The following is an 18,731-nucleotide window of genomic DNA, read 5'->3' as shown; positions in this document are numbered from 1 at the left end:
TTTTCAATAAACTGGGGCATAAGCCCTTTCCGGTAAACTGGGGCATAAGCCCTTTTCAATAAACTAGGGCATAAGCCCTTTTTCACTTCCTCCATCCATATAAAAACCCAATCCAATGCATTTATGAATACATTATGTGCATTTCATACATATCATGTGCATTTCATACATATCATGTGCATTTTATACATATCATGTGCATATCATATCAATCATGTATATCATAACCCACATATCAAATTTATAATTAAACCCTAGGAGTATAATGGTCATTTTTACCTAAGGGCAAAACAGTCATTTTCATACTATAAGGGTAAATTCATAATTTTACCAAATATCAGGGTTTTCCATGTTCATCAACAATTATCAATATTTTCGAGTGTTTAAACAATGATCTTTAACCCACTTTATCAAACTCGGGCTTTTGGGCCCAAAACCTCTAATGGGCCCTACGAATGCCGATTTAGCCCACTAAGCCTGCTTAATCCAAATTTTGCAACAGTACTAACCGTGTTATCATGCAACTTTTCCAAATTCCATTTTCTATCAATTTTACCCAAATGGGCCCGAAAGCCTATTGGGCCCAACTCTAGCCCATTGAGGCCCAACTTACCATCGTGCACAAAATTGTGCTCTTACCTGCTCCATCGATCCAAACACCGATTATATCGTATTTATCGCATCTATACCCACACGCAGCATTAGAAGTTCCCGAAATGCCGGTATTTTAGCATTTCGGCTTCTCAGCAGATATTAATCTAAGCTACTATGAGGGTTAGTACACACCTGTTATAGGTTGAAGTTGAAACGTTTCCATAATCAATCACCTACGATAACCACCACCTGTCACTCAAACTTAACTAATCCAATATCAATATATGTAAATCCTAAGCACATCAGTCATACAGAACATAAGGGCATATTCGTCATTTTACCATACAAGGGTATTACGGTCACTTTACCCTACAAAGGCTTTACGGTCTTTTTACCTATTAGGGGTGTTTTAGTCATTTCATCCTACAAGGGTGTTTTGGTAAATCTACAAATCAAGGGTATTTCTATAATTTTGTAAATCAGGGGTATTTTGGTAATTTTACAAATTGAGGGTATTTTGGTAATTTCACAAACTAGTGGTATTTTGGTAATTTTACAAACTAGGGGTGTTTTGGTAATTCTACCCTATAGGGGTATTTCAGTAATTTCACAATCGAGGGTAAAACGGTAATTTTATAAATCAAGGGTAAAACAGTAATTCTGTAAATCTAGGGTAAAACAATAATTCTATAAATCGAGGGTACTTTGGTAATTTTTACAAGTCGAGGGTATTTCAGTAATTTTACAAATCAGGGGGTATTTTAGTAATTTTACAAACCAGGAGTATTTTAGTAATTTTGTAAATCGAGGGTAAAATGGTAATTCCATAAATCGAGGGTAGAACGGTAATTCTGTAAATCGGGGGTACTTTGGTAATTTCGTAAACTAAAGTATTCTAAACAGGGATAACAATATGAATGGGCCTAAAGCCTATTCTTGGCCTAAATGGGCCCACACGCTCGTGTGGCCTTTTTAGCCCAAATCTAGCCACAGATATGAGATTCACCTAGCCTAGTCCAATATTTACTACACAATCAAACAACTTATCCAATTGGGCCCGTAGGCCCATTGGGCCCACATGACCCCTTTCGGCCCATCGCGGCCCGAAGTAGCCATCCTACAGCTAGAGTAGCGAGAAAATACACACCTGATAGGAGACTAGAGTTAATCCACGCTCTGAGCACTCTTAGCCGATGCCCAACCCAAACGAGCACGCCATACAGCGAAAGGGATCAGCCAAGAAAGGCACCTCTACTCTCCTCATGGTTCTCTCTATTTAAAGCCAGCTTCGCATCCCCTCTTATGTTAGCTTCCTGATGTGGGATCCCTCTAACATCAGAGTTTAAATTCAACACCAACTCTTGCTGCCCCCTGTTAGCAAAATAAATGCTCCTTGCTTGCCATGGGATTCGAACCCATGCCTCCCCTCAGATGCTCCACACGCTACTTACCAGTAAGCCACAAGGCTTTTTGTGTCATATTTTATCCCCAACTAATTATAAGGTCTAAAGGCCAAAGTCTAGGTTCCCTTAAAAAAACCAAAATAAATTGCAAGAGCCAAGGCTTGAACCCAGGCTCCCATACAACCTTAATGACGCCACAACCATTAGACAATAAGCTTCCTTGTGTCATTTATTTACCACAATAATTTAAAACCCCTCATCTAAGCATCCAGTTTTTTTTCACTTAATACCAAAATTTTTGCTAAAGCCCAAGTTTGAACCCAAGATTTCTCTAACACTTCTCAAAGCCATTAACCACTAAAGCAAACATTTAATTGTGTCATTTCATTGCACAATTAAATACCTAAATACAACCTCCTTACGGACCCATACTCAAGGCCCAATACTTCTAGGCCCAAATTCGGGGTGTTACGTAGTAGGTACTATGAAATCTTTTTAAATCATCTTGTTTTTGTTCGGATGCTTAAACACTAAGGTAGCTCGACTAAAATCATCTTTAGTCTTCTTCGTTAGTGATGTAGAAAATGAATTGGAAAAACCTCTCTTGTGATATTCTCGAATTCGTCTATCCCGTGTATCTTACAGTTGCACACTTCTTCAATTTTCTATGTATGATCGGATAAGACAACAAATTCTCAAATTTCATTACCTCCAGTCATCATTCTAATTTCATCATTCAGGTTATATTCAAACCGGATACACATCTTTTCTTCAGTAGCTATAATTTCTCAGGCATATTTACTGAGATATACAAATTCTCTCTCATATTCAGCTACTAATCTATTTCCCTGACATAACTCAAGAAATTCTCTCTTTTTCTTGTCTAGATACATTTTCCCAACATATTTCTTTTTAAATTTGGTATGAAAGAATTCCCAGGAAATTTTCTCCTTCGGTATCACAGCTACTATCGTAGACCACCAACTGTACGCTTCCTCTTTTAATGATGAAATAGTACATCTAAGGAAATCATCTGGAGAGTAAGCTATTTTTTCGGAAACCCATAAGATATTCTAAAGCCAATACTAAGCTTTAACCAGATCATCCTTTGATCTTCCTCGAAATTCTTCGGCACTACACTTAGTTTCTCAATCGGAATACGCCTAATAGGCTCAATCACAGGAGGAGGTGGAGGTGAAACTAGAGGTACAACAGGTGGTATAACAGGGGGTACAATAGGGGGTGGAGGTTGTTGAGCCGAAATATTCATTTGCATAAACTCTTTGAACTACTATTTCATATACCCAAAGAACATATTTTTAAGCTCAGGTTCTTGAGCCCGAGGAATCCGAACATTACTACTCGTCCCATTATCAGAGGTTGGTACATTGTTGTTAACCTCATCATTGTCAACAAGATTAGATCCATCTGACATCTTTACAATCTATAAGAAAAAAATAAAGGTTAGATCGGATCAAACAAGTCACACTATCGTAGATTTATATGGAATATAACTCTAAACATTTTACATGCTACGTTCAGTCTGAGAACTGACTAAACTGTAGCTCTTTTATGATCTTCTGTTCAACTTTTATGAGCTTCTGTCGACGTATTTTAGTTGGATCAGCTCTTATGAGTTCTTGTCTGGTGTGTTGGTCTATCTATGATGTACTCTTATTCGTAAGTCATTTTTCGAATGGAAAATCTCGGTAAGGTAATCTATTTAATGAATTTGAAAGATATGTTATTTATTCAATATTGATCTAAACATAGATGAATTTATTTGTGAATGACAAGGAGTTCTCATGGATGATTATTATTGTTGAATTATTATAATTAGTTCGCGTTAGATTTATCGTTTAATACGTCAAACTTACTAAGCTTCATTAAGCTTACTTGTGTTCTTTAATGTCATTGTAGATTATTGGAAGGTTGGACGATTGAACCGACACTCAAATCACACTATCCAGCTCATCTCGGTAGTTTTTGGAATATTTAATACAGATTATATGGCATGTATAGGCTCTTTTGTGGTTTTGGTTAATGTTTGACTTATGTAAATATTACGAAAGATATTTTGTGCAAATAACCACCCTGCATATTACTTGAGAATGAGGTATAGTTTTTATGCTAGTATGAATGGTGTTTATAAATAAAACACTGTGATTTTGGTACCTTTGATAGATATTTTGATTAGGTATTACTTGAATGAATTGATGAATTGAAGTGATGTTTATTTTGATGTATAATTATATATATACTTGCAGTACCAATGAAGGTACATTGGTTAGGCATTTATAGGTTAGTTTTGGTGTGTTTATGGCTCGATTTATGTCATTTTGAATTGGTGTTTTGGTTGGTATTTGAGTTTCTTAAGGTCCAAGAAAACTTGAAATGGTAAACTTGTGTTTTAAGGTTCATTTTGTAACAACCCATTTTTAGTCAAATCGGAACAGTGGTTTTGGGACTACCAATCCAAAGTTGAAATAATTATTTTATTATTATTTTGATTCCTATTTTATGATTAAATGATTGTATGAAAATTTTGTTAAGAAATTTCATCATTTGATTGGTTTTGATAAAAAGGACTAAATCGCGTACAGTGAAAAACTGAAGTTCCATAAGCTAAAAGGGTTTAATAGCTATGAAATTAAATAGAGAAGATCCTTATGCTGTAATTAGACCATTTTTAAGGTTAGTGGAATTTTATTGAATCTTTTAAATGAATTTCAATGCTATTATTTAAGGTTAAAATGGTAAAATAATAATATTAACTTAAAATTAAAAGACATAAAATATGTATCATCTTCTCCATACTTTGTTTTGACTGAAATTAGAAGGAAGAAAACCATTATTGAGCTTTTGGATGTTCGGCCATTAGCACTAGTGCATGTAAGTCCATTTTGTCCCATTTTTAATAATTTCTATGTTTTTGAGATCGTTACAGCTTAGTCTAGCTAACCCGGGGACTATTTTGCAAAACTGTTAAAGGTTTAGGGTTTTTCCATTGATTAATGTTGGCGTGTTTTGATGCTTAATGATAGAAAATGCATGTTTGTTGTTAAATAAACAACATTTGTTAGGTGATTTCTAGTAAAATGTTCAAATAGGGATTAAATTGTGAAATGTGTAAAATTAATTGTTAAATTGTGAAATAAATGAAAAATATGGGCTGCTAGGGACCTAATTGAAATTCGGCTGCCATGGGTTTTGGTTGAATTGCATGAATTTGTGATTTTATGAAATAAGGACTAAATTGTAAAAATGTTGAAATGTTAGGGACAAAAGTGTAAAGTTGCCTTAATGTGTATTTTGGACTAAAATTGAATAGAGTGATAATTAAATAAGCTAAATTTTATATTAGTTAGATCAAGGAAGGCGAAATATGGATTTAGATCGGGGAAAGAACAAGATTTTGGACTAATCGACTCGTTTCGTCATTTTTGCATTCGAGGTAAGTTCATCTGTAATAAGCTTTCTTATAATTGTATTTTAAATGTTTTTCTATAGCATAAATTGTGAGTATGACTCTACAGACGTATTCGACGACAATGCAGCAAGTGAGAAATCCCGATTGAACCTTAGGAATAGATTAGGATACGAATGACATGTCATTATGTGATTTGGGTGCTGGTCCATACGTCCTACTGGTGGCTGAGTTATCTGGCATGTGTTGCGGATACTCTTCAGTTTGTGTGAGTAGTACTGTGCAGCTTCGTTATGGCCGCCAGCTTGTGTGAGCAGACCCGTCGATAGCTCTAATGTGATCATTATATGTGATATGAGATTGAGACAGCTTCAATTATATATATGTGGAACTTAGGGTGTGAGATTTCTGAGTATCCAATAGTATTCCGAATGGTTCAACGGGTATTTATGTCAGAGATGTGGTTGAGTATAAGTTTGATACGAGATCGTATACGTATGTACACAAACTGTATGAGCTTTAAATCGAAGAAAACTATGAATTTTGCATCAAATCTTATGATTGAATATGTGAAAGGTTTGTTAGCTAATATGAGTTGTATGTTGATATATTCAATTGGTTGAATTGTATATTTTTGGTTAATTGAATTTATTATACGAACTTACTAAGCTTTATAGCTTACTTTGTTTATTTTTCGTGTTTTATAGTGAATATTGAAGCTAGCTCGGATTCAGGAATCGTTAGAGACTTCATCACACTATCAAACTATTACTTTGGTACTTTTGAACTCAAGTATTTTGAGTATATGGCATGTATAGGGTTATGGTCATTTTGATATACAGTTTGGTAATGAATTTAGTCATTTGAAATGGCTTGTAATTGTCTAAAGCTTGGTTTTGTATTCAGCCATGAGAGTTGGCTTATTTTGGTAAATTTGATCATATATATATTTGTGCATATGGCTTGTGTTGTGAGTTTGATGATGGATATGTGATGTTAGCTGGTATTTGGTAATTAGATGTACTAAATTGTTGTAATTTGAATTTGGTATGTTTGTGAGATTAGGCTAAATGATGCATATTTGAAAGTGTTTATAATGTTGATTTGAGATTATGAGTTTTGGTATGAAATTGAATGGCACATTGTGATATTGATTGTGTTTTGTATTGGTTGGTATGGTACGAGTTATGTTGGATTAAGGTTGGTTGAATGCATAATTATGCCATGTTTTTGTGCCAATTAGGTTGGTTTAAGTTTGTACAAGTTTGGGTGGCAAAATGGCTTAGTAAATAGCCTATTTTTGTCCACACGGGCAAAGACATGGGTGTGTATCCCATTCGTGTGTGACACACGGTCAGGTTACACGGTCGTGTGTACCCTGGTGTTGAATTAGAAATCAAGTCAGTATGCTCCACATGGCCCAACACACAGGCATGTGACCTGGCCATGTGGCATAAGTCAGTATACCCTACAAGTTTGGCACGGCCTAGCACATAGCCTGGCACACATGTGTGTGTGCCCATTTCTTAGGGCACACGAGCGTGTGTGTTGGTCATGTGAACCAAGTCAGAGAGTTACACAGGGTAGAACACTGGCTCGAACACGGCCATGTGATTCCATTTCGAATGTCCACATGGCCTGTAACACGGGCGTGTCTTTGTCCATGTGAGGCACATGGCAGGGCCAAATGGGCTTGTGTCCCTTGTAGTTTGAAAAATTTTATAAGTGTTTCAAAAATTTCCCGAGTTAATGGTTTAGTCCCGAACCACACCTTAAGCATGTTTTGGGTCTCATAGGCTCGTATTAGGGACAATATGAATGTTATTGAATGATGATTACTTGTTTAATTGTTTTATAAGTTCGGTAATGCTCTGTAACCCTATTCTGACTTTAAATATGGGTGAAGGGTGTTACACATTTCGGGGCCGCAAGGCATGCAAGTCAGGCAATTACACGGCCTAGCACATGGTCTGGCACACAAGCGTGTGAGGCCATTTCAAGGGTTGCACTAAAATTGGAGCTTCAGTCAAATAAGTTTTCAGTTGATCGAAACTTTTCTGACATTTCTCCGTCCATTCGAACTTAATATCTTTTTGAAGTAGCTTCGTCATGGGTGTGGCTATCATCGAGAAACCTTTTACAAACCGTCGGTAGTAACCGGCGAGTCCCAAAAACCTCCGAACCTCAGTAATATTTCTCGGAGGCTTCCAGTTAAGTATGGCTGAAATTTTGCTCGGGTCAACTCGAATACCCGATGTAGATACCACATGGCCCAAGAAGCTAACCTCTCTTAACCAGAAATCACACTTACTGAACTTAGCATATAACTGCTTATCCCGTAAAATTTGCAACACTAATCTCAGGTGCTCAGCATGTTCGGTCTCATCTCTTGAATAGACCAAGATGTCATCAATAAACACAACTACGAACCGATCCAAATACTGTCTGAAGATCCGATTCATCAAATCTATAAATACCACAGTGGCATTGTGAGCCCAAACGGCATCACTAAGAACTCGTAGTGATCATATCTCGTTCTGAAGGCAATTTTGGGTATGTCTGAATCTCGAATTCGCAACTGATAATAGCCCGATCTCAAATCTATTTTTGAGAACAGTGAGGCTCTCTTCAGTTGATCGAACAAATCATCGATACGCGGTAACGGATATTTGTTCTTTATTGTCACTTTATTAAGCTGACGATAGTCGATGCACAACCTCATGGTTCCGTCCTTCTTTTTCACAAACAACACTGGTGCACCCCAAGGTGAGAAACTTGGTCGAGCGAAACCTCTATCCGTCAATTCTTGCAACTGAGCTTTCAACTCTTTTAACTCGGTTGGTGCCATACGATACGGAGCTATCGAAATTGGCGTAGTCCCAGGTACAAGCTCAATACCAAACTCTATCTCCCGAACAGGTGGCAAACCCGGTAATTCTTCGGGAAAAACATCCGGGTATTCACAAACCACCGGCACAGATTCGAGTTTTATTTCTAACTCCTTATCATCACGTACATATGCAAGGTATGCTTCGCACCCCTTTCTTACATATTTCTGGGCCAACATTGATGATATTACAGCTGGCAACCCCATTAAGTCCGTAGACTCAACTCGGATCATCTCGTTATTTGCACACTTCAAATCCATAGTCTTGCTTTTGCAATTCACAACCGCATCATGCACGGTCAACCAATCCAAACCAAGAATAACATCAAATTCATCAAACGGAAAAAGTGTCAAGTCCGCCGGAAAACAGGAACCTCGAATTACTAGGGGACATTTCTTACACACTTTGTAGACAAGCACGTAACGACCCAAGGGATTTGACACCCTAATTACGAACTCAGTAGACTCAATAGGTAAAGTCTTACTGGATGCTAAGGTTTCGCATATATAAGAATGAGTAGAACCAGGGTCAATCAAAGCAATCACATTAGTATCAAAGAGAGTAAAAGTACCGATAACAACATCTGGCGAGGAAGCATCCTCGCGTGCGCATATAGCATAAGCCCTAGCAGGAGCGCGAGCCTCGGATCTGGTCGTAGCATCTCTAGATCCTCTCTGACCACCACTAGCATTGCCCGTATTTCTAGATGGTCTACCTCGAGCAGTGGTAGCACCCGGTTTCCCACTCTGATTTACATTCTGTTCAGACAACCTCGGGCAATCTTTAATGAAGTGGTCAACTGATCCGCACTTGTAACAGGAGGGGTCATGGAATCTACAACTCCTCGAATGCCATTTACCACAATATCGACATTCTGTTCTGTCCCAACGATCATTTCCAACACTGGCGACCGAAGTGACTCGTGTGCTCACAGGGGGTCGATCGCGATCTCATCTAGAGAAACCCGAAGTGTCCCTAGACCGGCCTAAGTCATCTCTAAATTTCTTCGATGACTGTGGGAAGGGCTTCCCCGAAGACCTCTTATGAAACTCCTTTGCTCCCATATCAGCTTTTCTTTTCTCCATACTTAGCTCCTCGGCTTTACAAGCTCGCTCAACAAGTACCACAAATTCTCGGATTTCCAAGATGCCAACATACAGCTTTATATCATCATTTAGTCCATCCTCGAAACGTTTACACATCACAGCTTCTGAAGAAATGCATTCTCGCGCATACTGGCTAAGCCTTACAAATTTTCGTTCATAGTCGGTAACCGACATGGAACCTTGTTTGAGTTCAAGAAATTCCTTCCGTTTTTGGTCAATGAATCTCTGACTGATATACTTTTTCCGAAACTCGGTTTGGAAAAACTCCCAAGTTACTTGCTCTCTAGGCACAACAGAAGTCAACGTATTCCACCAATAGTAGGCAGAATCACGTAGCAAGGAGATAGTACACTTTAGGCACTCATCGGGTGTGCAAGATAGCTCGTCGAGTACCCGGATAGTGTTGTCCAACCAAAATTCAGCTTGCTCGGCATCATCGCTGTCCGTAGCTTTAAATTCAGTAGCCCCGTATTTTCGGATTCTGTCAACTGGGAGCTTATTTGACCTTATTTGGTCAATTGCCGGAGGTATTGTAGGTGCGGGGGTGGCATTAGTCGGGAATGGAGGTTGTGGAACAGCCGTATTAGTTCGAGTGTATTGGTTGAACCAATCATTCATTACGCTATAGAAAGCTTGTCTAGCTTCGTCATTCGGATTACTAGCAATCGGTTGAGAGTCCGCCGGAGCTATCCCTTGTGCGGGAGAAGGCGCCACACTCTCAAGATCATCAGCTATCGCTCGGTCGGGATCGGGATCCATTACTATAAATAAACACATTTTCAATTGTTAGAAATCACCACACTATCAAATAATCACGAAATGGCATGTATAGCTAGACTCAAACGTATTATGGTAGTCCTAGAATCGACTAAACCGTAGCTCTGATACCAATGAAATTGTAACACCCCGTACCCGAGTCCGTCGCCGGAGTCGGACACGAGGGGTTTGCAGACTTAAATCACTTCTTTGCATAATCCATTTTAAATATCATACTTACTTCACATTACCAACCCTTTTATTCATACACAAAGATCAACTTAGCCAAAGGCCGGTAGCTCATTTATCAACTGAGCGAATACTTATTTGTAAGGGCTTAACTAATTCAAAGCACATACAAAACATACCTCAATGTGGGGATGTTACAAGCGTATTAACTAAAATTTTTACAGCAAGATCATTCATTCCCGAATCACGTACCTTCAGAATTTAACCGGATATAGCTACTCGTTCAAATGCCTTCGGGACATAGCCCGGTTATAGTAACTCGCACAAATGCCTTCGGGACTTAACCCGGATTTAGTAACTCGCACCAATGCCTTCGGGCTTAGCCCGGAATTAGTAACTCGCACAAATGCCTTCGGATCTTAGTCCGGATATGGTCACTTAGCACAAAGCCTTCGGGACTTAGCCCAGACATCATTCGAATAACCATGCACATTTAACAATAAATCGTGACACATTCGTATTTCATTTTCATTAGCAAAACTCAAACACAAGACACTTATCACTCTTGCAATTTCGGCTCAATAGCCACACACAAAGAGCATGATTTTGATTTGCTTAAAACATGATCTAATCAAATCATAATTTAAGCTCTATTACTCAAGAACTTACCTCGGATGTGGTCGAACATTTTCAGTGGCTGTTCGATAACTTTTTCCTTTCTCTTATCCAACTGTGGTCCTCTAAGCTCTTGAGCTAATTCAAACAAATTTAACTTATTAAAGTCTCATTATGCTAGCTTATGGCTGAATATGACAAGGAGTTTGATTGGTCATATGGCCACCTTCTAGCTCAACTACACAATGGTCATATGCATTTTTAATCACATCAAGCAATTTAATACAATTCATTCGAACATCAAAAGAAAACCCCAAGGTACTTAGCCCATATATACTTTAGGCATTAGAGTCACATATATATATGGAATCATGAATCAAACTCAACATTTTAGCTAATATTCCCCCTTGGCCGAATTTTCTAAGTCAAGATAAAGCCTTCAATATGCTTACCTATGGCCGAACAACACATCAATCTATGAACTCATTCATGTGGCCGATTATGCATGTCTATGTTGAGGCCAATTATATACTCAATACCACACACAAATGGCATACCTTTTACTAACTAATGCATTACATATTATAACTCAATACGCATCCATCATGTACTCCATAACCGAAACACCATCATATGTAAATATATACCTTGAGATATTGTATATGTCATACCAATACGTCATGTACAAACATATATATATGTGCAAGAGCCGAATCTCAAAGTTGATTATAACTAAACATGAACATAAATCCAAAACACAAATCTTACCTACCATGCAATAAGCATAAATCATACTTATGGATATACCATGGCCGAATACATCACAACACCATACCATTTCAATTTTGGTCATGGTTAAACAAAGAACTTAATGTCTCACTCAAAAATGCTAAAAAGAAAATCCAAGAGTCATCAATCCACCATCACATGTATCATTAACAAGCTTCATATTTAGCATGCAATGGCATTAACACAAAATCCACCTAGGCCGAATATCATCCCCATGACATAGCAAAGATTTGAACCATGGGCTAATTAGAACTCAAGCTAGCAACTAAAAACATGCATGAATCTCATGGCACAACCTCAAACATACCTTAATCTAGATACAAGTATGGCCAAACCTCCTCCTAATCCTCTTCCAAACCAAACATGAAGCAAGAACTCCTTCCTCCTTCCTTAGAATTTTCGGCCAAAAGAAATGAAAAAGGATGAACAATTTTTTTTTCTTTTCTTCAACTCACGGCAATGGGGGGGAAATACTCACACACATTCTTTTTTTTTTTTTCCATTTCTTTATTACCCATACTCCTTATTTTATTTTTCCTAACATACCTCACTAACATAACATGTTTGTGACATGTTTCCACTCATAGCATGGCCGGCCACTACTAATTAGGGGGAATTTGACATGCAAGTCCTCCCTTTTTATTACATGCACTATTAGATCTTTACAGATTAGCCTATCACATTTCAAAAGTGTCACACAAATCCTACTAACTGAATTCACATGCAATCGACTAAATCGAAGCTTGAAATTTTCACAAATTCATAATTACATATTCTAGACAGTAAATATCACATTCAAACATTTCGGTGACTCGGTTTAGCGGTCTCGAAACCACTTCCCGACTAGGGTCAATTTTGGGCTGTCACATCAGAGCTATGGTTTAGTCGGTTCTCGGACTAACATAGCAAGTGTAAGAGTCTAGCTATACATGCCGTAAGTAAAGTGTGATAGTGTGAGGTCTCCCGGCTCTTATAAATTGTTTTGCTAAGGTAATGATGTGTTCCAACTGAGTTATTATTAATTGATCTGAAATTGATATTGAACTAATTGTAATATATATGTGATATGATGGAATTAAAAAGGTATGAAAAGAATTTTATGATATGTGTGCATGAGTGTAAAGAGATGTATGAGATTGTATAAAGTAAATGGTAATGAAAGATCAAATTGGATAGAACATAGGGAATGAGTACGATCGTTCAATAATGAATTGATGGAAAAGACCATGGTTGGACCATGGCAATACATGAGACAGATGAGCTAGTGTAAGACCTATCGGAAATAGGCATCAACATGGGCAAAGCAAAGTTAGTATAAGACCATAGTTAGACTATGGCATCAAGTAAGCGACATACTCAAAACCGTAAGACGTTTTTCAATGGGATAAATACTGACAAATGATCAAGACTAAATGTGGAAATTTGATAAGAAATTATTTGGTAATTTGAGTAATAGAAATGAAAGTTTGAATCGTGATAAATTCACTTATGTTTTGTTAATACTCGCATGAAATAAAGTTGCATGTGAACCTGAGATATGTGAAAATGTGTTTGTAACAAGATGAAAAGTTGAAATGTTTGAATGAAGTGTTTGAATCAAGGTGTGTAATACTATGATGTTGAGTGATGAATTTATCTGTATATTCGAATATGAAACTCCCTTTTCGAGGCTTAACGACCTCACCCCCTTACCAGTGATATCATTATAAGGTTTCAATGAAACAAAATAGAACGAGTTTGCAAAGAAAGATTAAAGAGTTAAATAGTGAGATAATGATATTATCTGAGAGAAATGATTTTAGTTTCAAATGATCTGAGTAAGAAACTTTGGTGTGCTCTACGAGCGATGAATACGTGATTGATCTTACCAATGGATGATTATATGTTAGCTGGATTAGAAATTAATTTAATACACTAAGTGAATTAAATGAAGCTTAGAAAGGTGTTATCAAGTTATAAGTTAGAAAGAGGTTCAGCTTAAATTGAGTTCCGATTTAGAATTTCAAATGTGAAAGTAATGATTGCTTGTTGCTTTGAAATAGAGTGTATAAACCAAGAAGTCTGAGATTGTATAACCATTGTTCCAAAAGGCTCATAGTGTCAATTAGACTGTTTATACAGGAGTAATAAGAGGCACGATAATATGAGAAAGTGGTATTGATAATAGGTATAAAACGTAATATTTTTTACCTCGCATTTAAATGTCTAAAATTTCAACAGGTTAAAGTTAACTATTAAGCGTCTTCAGGACTACTTCAGCATGCTTTGACATCTGAATAATGGTGAAATAGAATTTTGATGAATTGTGTATCAGGATTATCTCTTATCATTGAAAAAGATAGATGTTATTTGAATCATTGTTAACTGTTTGAATAAGTCTTTCCGTACACATAGATTTCTCTTTTGATAAATCAGGTGAGTTATTTGTTTCAGATACTGTCAGTTTGCACATGGTGCTAGTTATCATTGTTTTAGATTGAAATCTAAAATTTATATGGTAAATCTGGGAGAAACTACAGTAAGCTATGAGTACGGGGTTGTTTTGAAAATTCTTGAAATATTTGTTTATTCTTATGCTTGAAAGTTTGAAAGTAACTAAGAAAAATTGTTGCTATTTGACAAATTATCAAGTGAGTATAAAAGTGATATTGTATGAGGTATTGTATGTGGTAGTTATCTAACTCCGTTGTTCAGGATCGAGCTTTGTAAATAATTGATTCATGAGATTAATATCATCAGCGAAATAAAGCAGAAAATGAAAGTAATTCAGTACAGTTATAAACAATTTTGGTTTAATATGATGTATAGCGGGAGACAGATTAAAATCTTAGTCGTGAGATTTAATAGATATGAAATGGGTAGCCCTGCGTGAATTTGAAATATACTATGTGGAAACAAATCTTTAATCTACTTTTCGGTAAGATTTTCGGGGACGAAAATCCATAAGGGGCGAGAGTTGTAACAGTCTAGTTTAGCTAGTAAGAACAGTGGTTTCGGGACCACGAATCTGAGTAAAAAATATATTTTAATATTATTTTCTGTGTTTAAAGAATGTGAATTGATAGGTGTGAAATTTTCGTACGAAAATTTTATCGTTGTGTGCTTGATTTAATAAAAATGACTAAATCACGTAAAACGTAAAAGTTGCATGCTATTAGTTAAAGGTGTCAATTGGCCTTGGCTTTTTAATATGATGGCCTTAAATGGTAAATAGCCCATTTATAAGATAGTGGATGATATTTGGTTTGGCATTTGTGTATATATGAATTTATTTTAATGGTAAAATGGTAAAATTTTAAAAAAAAAGTTTAATTAAATAAATCAAAAGCCATGTGTTTTTGTCTTTTTATGCTATCATCTTTCTCCATAGCCGAATGTGAAAAGAAAAAGATGAGTTTGGAAGCTTTGAATATTCGGCACTTTGAAAGCTTATTTCGGGTATGTGTTTTACTCGGTTTTTTATAATTTTTTACATTTTTGATATCGTTGCTTCGAGTACTAGTAAACCCATGCCTTAATTTTTGGATTTAATGAAGAATTTGAGATTTTCCATTGTTTATTATGTGATAAAATTGTTGTTTGATGATGATTAATAAATCTTTGATGTTTGATTTTCATGTTTAATTAAGTGATTTTTTTGATAAAAATGTGTATTAAGGACTAAATTTAGAAATTTGTAAATTGAGGGGTCAAAACGTGAAATAAATAAAAGATATGGGTTGCTAGAGACATAAGGTAAATTCGGCCTAACAGGTTTGATGAAATTTTGAGTAACTTGTGTTATTTTGAAACAGGGATTAAATTGTAAAAATGTGAAATGTTAGGGGATAAAATGCAAAATGCCCAAATTATGTGTCTTTAGATAAAAATTAATGAAATGTTGAATAAATGAGTTAATTTTGATATTAATTAGATTGGCAAAAGTGGAATTCCGATTTGGATCGAGGGGAAAATCAAAGTGGTCGATTAGTCGTCTCGTTCCGATTATCGTTGTCCGAGGTAAGTCCTTAAGTAATTAAATTCGATTTGCTGCGCGCTTAAGATTATATAAAATGATAAGTAATTATTTGACCTTTACAAGTTCGATTTGCAATAAGTATATTGTATTTAGGCTATAAAGCCGAATATGAGATGGATGATTTATGTATATAATGTGGCCGAATGACTATTAAGTGATCATGTGAAAGTGTGTAATATGTGTATACAATTTTATTGTACTTGTTTGTATAAAGTCGAATGTGAATTGGATGGTATATATGTGGTGACCGAATAGCTATTATGAAACAAAGTCAAAGAATGGGATATTTGTATAATAGATGAATTGTGACTATTGTTCCTACTTGATCGAGGTTGTGTGTGAAATAATTTGTGAATATGGCCTATATCCAAATGGTTATTAAAAGTGAAACTGGGATAGTGAAAAGATTATGTGTTCCTTGTGTATGACTATTGAACCGAAAGTTAAAGGGTAGGTGTACATTTTGTGCTTATATTCAAATGAAGCAATTGAATTGCTAATGTGATATGTTATGTGAAATGTGTTTACATGTGAATAAATATGCAAGACACTAGAAATGCAGCCGGGCTAAAGTCCCGCAGGCTTCGTGTTGGAAATGTATCCGGGCTAAAGTCCCGCAGGCTTCGTGCTGGAAATGTATCCGGGCTAAACTCCTGCAAGCTTCGTGCTGGAAATGTATCCGGGCTAAAGTCTCACAGGCTTCCTGTTGGAAATGTATCCGGGCTAAAGTCCCACAGGCTTCGTACTGGAAATGTATCCGGGCTAAAGTCCCGCAGGCTTCATGCTGGAAATTTATCCGAGCTAAAGTCCCGCAGGCTTTGTGTTGGTAATAAAATTTCGGGTTTTATACCTAGCAGGCCAAGTGCCGATGAATTTGATAAAAGTATACAATTACAAGATCCTACACTAAGTCGACAAATTGAAAGTGCATTACATATTAAGTTGGCCAGGTATGTATCATGTAATCGTATGCGATTTTGATTTGAATTAAATTATAAATATATAAAGTGATGCATCTGTGAATAAGTGTTATGACTATAAATATGATCGTGATATATTCGGTAAATGTGTGAAGTTATGTGAAGTGATTCTATGTTTATATTCAAATATAAACACTTGGTCATTGTGGAAAGGTTTGTGGAAGTATATGATTTTATTTTTAGCTGATCATGATCATGGTAAATTAAATGTGAATATGATATTGAATTTTATTCGTTTCAATTGAACTAAAGCTGATAGTGAAGCATTTTAATGCCTATGTTATATGAGTTCGATCTTGAATGACATGATATACATGCTTAGAAAATTTGAATGCAAGGAATGTGTGAAAGAGCAAATTTGTAATAAATCTGCTTGGGACAGCAACAGTAGCGTGATTTTCGAAAATCACCTTAAATTGTGGAAATTGAATTAGAAGCTGAATAAATTATGTAATTAAATCTTAATGAGTATAGTTTCTTATAAAAGAAACCGTGTAAACAAAAGAATTGTAGATAATGAGATATTTGAAGTGGCATGAGATAGAGACAAAATGACTTTGAAATCCCCTATTTTGTTTTTAGAAAATCATTGTAAATTGTACAATGATTATTATAAGATAAAATTTATAGTCTTAGACTCCTTAATGAGTCTAGTTTCAAATGAAATAAACGATAACATATTTTGAATTCTGTATAATGAGAAAATTGATTCGTAGTGAAGAGTGGTTAGATTAGTCAAATAGTGAAACAGGGGAAACTTCAATAAAAATTTGGTATTGATTGGTCAAACCAAAAATTATAAAAATTTGATGGATGGAAGATATATGAGCCTATTTTCAGGGAAAATTAACGGCACTTGATTTGGAGTTTCTTAGCTCCAGTTATAAATAATTTAGTGACTGTTGCTCAGGAAGACAGCTTGTAGTGAATTTGTGATTTTGTTGCAAACATGGTTAAAACTAGTTAATGAGATGCTTTTCGAGTTCTTATGATTTTTATTTGTGATTTCAAAATTTGGTTTTAATTTAGTTCAGATTCAAGTGAGGTGAATTTGCTAAAAATGCATTATGTTCATGGATACTCGGCCAAAATGGCAATTATCTAGGAATGATTTCTTGAAAATTTGAAATAATCGATCTATAAGTAAATTAATTGTTTGCATTACTTAAAACTTACTAAGCATTGAAGCTTAATCCGTGCTCTCTTTTCCATTTCTTATAGGTTTATACTTTAGCTCGAGTTGGAAGAGCCGGAGATATCATCACACTATCGAGTCATTATGTGAGTTGAGAAGATTGTATATCACCATGGTTTAAGGCATGTATAGGATAGACTATAGGTAGAATGATATTTCGACTTTGTATACTTTATAGCCATGCGAAGATGGCTTGCTCATTTTGTTTAGAGAAGCCTTATAATTGAACTAATATGTTGAAATGTTTTAGTTATAACTTGATAGTAGTTAATTTGTTATTAGATATTCGGTTATGTTTTGATAGTGAGTCATTTTGGAAATTTATAAGAGCTCTTGGAAAATCAATGAGATAGGTTTGCATTGTTGATAATTTATGTCTGGTAAGTATCTTTGACCTTATAGAAGTTTTGTTCAGTCAAGTAATACCTCATAACCTTATTCCGACAACGGATACGGGTTAGGAGTGTTACATGGCTTATATCGATTCATTGTATATAGCCATTAGATGTGGCTTATAATTATTGTGGTTTGTAAGCCTAGTTACTCATGATAAATTCTACTGCTTGTGATGCGATGATGTTTTTATGCTTGTGGGAAATGCATGATTGGTGTTAAAAAATGTGTGCATGATAAATGCTTTATGACCAATCAAAATGGTTATAGCCATGAAGTAATTGTATGGTATAGAAATAATGCGATGATGATTGAACATGAATGCTTAATGTTTAAATAAGGTCACCTGACAAGGTCAAGGAATATGGATTAATGTGT

This window comes from Gossypium hirsutum, chromosome A05 (assembly GCF_007990345.1).
Source record: "Gossypium hirsutum isolate 1008001.06 chromosome A05, Gossypium_hirsutum_v2.1, whole genome shotgun sequence".
NCBI lineage: Eukaryota > Viridiplantae > Streptophyta > Magnoliopsida > Malvales > Malvaceae > Gossypium > Gossypium hirsutum.
Note: the sequence above shows the minus strand (reverse complement) of the source record.